The sequence below is a fragment of the Eurypyga helias genome, unplaced genomic scaffold (assembly GCF_000690775.1).
Source record: "Eurypyga helias isolate BGI_N326 unplaced genomic scaffold, ASM69077v1 scaffold26095, whole genome shotgun sequence".
In the NCBI taxonomy this organism is placed as follows: Eukaryota; Metazoa; Chordata; class Aves; order Eurypygiformes; family Eurypygidae; genus Eurypyga; species Eurypyga helias.
The window spans coordinates 46828-48116 of NW_010252631.1; positions in this window are offsets into that span (position 1 = coordinate 46828).

The window sequence follows — 1289 nt, forward strand, 5'->3', positions numbered from 1 at the left end:
GCGCGGTCCAGTGGCAGAAGCAGAACCAGCAGCGGCCAGATCTGCCCCGCGTGGAGGCCGTGCAGCCATGGGTGCTGGGAGCTCCGGCTGGGCTGAGGGGTGCCGAGGGCTCTTGGCAGCTGGGGCCTTGAGCTCGGCCAGCGTGGCAGGTGTAGGCAGCCACACCGCTCTCCGCCTTCAGTGGTAGCTTCGGCACCTTTGAGTCGACGTGATGGGGTGTGGGCGGTAGGCAGCCTTGACACTTTAATTGTGCAACTGAGAGGTTAACGTGTTTTATGTAACATGATTTCTAGCTGCGATCTGGAGAACTGTCACAGTAGAACACGGAATCACAGAATGGTTTGGGTTGGAAGGGACCTTAAAGACCATCCAGTTCCAACCCCCCTGCCATGGGCAGGGACACCTTCCACTAGACCAGGTTGCTCAAAGCCCCGTCCAGCCTGGCCTTGAAGAACACGTCACAGTCACTGCACAACGCGCAGCTGGAAAAACTCTGCAGCCGTGCAAACATTACAGAACTTTTTGTGGAGGCTGTTTTCAAAGAGTGTGGAGAAACAGCACCTGCATCGTAGGGGGTTGCTTTCCCACCTGCTTCAGGCCTTAGACTAGTTTTGCTGCAGCTCTGCCGGTCGCCATCTCCCACGTAGGAATGGACAGTCTGTCCGTTGGGGAAATGATTGAAATGATTGAAACGATTGGCTGCAGCTCCTCAGAAGCCGTTCCCGCAGTTCACAATGAACACGACATTAAGGTTCAGCCGTGGTGGGTCAGCTGCCACAAGGTCTCGGGTCACAGCTGCTGACAGCTACCAACGGCAAGAAACGCCGGTGCCTACGGCGCTGTTGGCTTTATGGCTGCTCTGGTTGCAAGGGCGGTAGCTGTGGTTTGTCGGGGAGTACTGGGAGGTGCACTCCGTGCTCTGCCTCGGCTTGGCGTGAGTCTGGGACAGGCGACTGCAGGTCCCTGCAGAAGGGCAGGATTAAAACCCAAACACAGCAACTCTTGCGGTGAATTGCTCATGCTTCGGAGGGGAGCTGCTGCCCCGCTGATGAAGTCATCCATCGGCTATTCCTGCTTGTGTCAGCACCTCCCTGCCTCGTGCTCCTGATTAGATAGGGAAAGTATGTAGTCCTCAGAGAAAGGAGGAACTGTTGGGTGTTTTCATCTAAAAACTTCACCTGTTGGGCGTCTGATGTTTCTGATCTGGCCTAGGAATAATTACAGCAGGGACAAAAGCCCCACATTCCAACTGTGATTATGTAACTGTGGAGGTTTAGATTGGATATCAG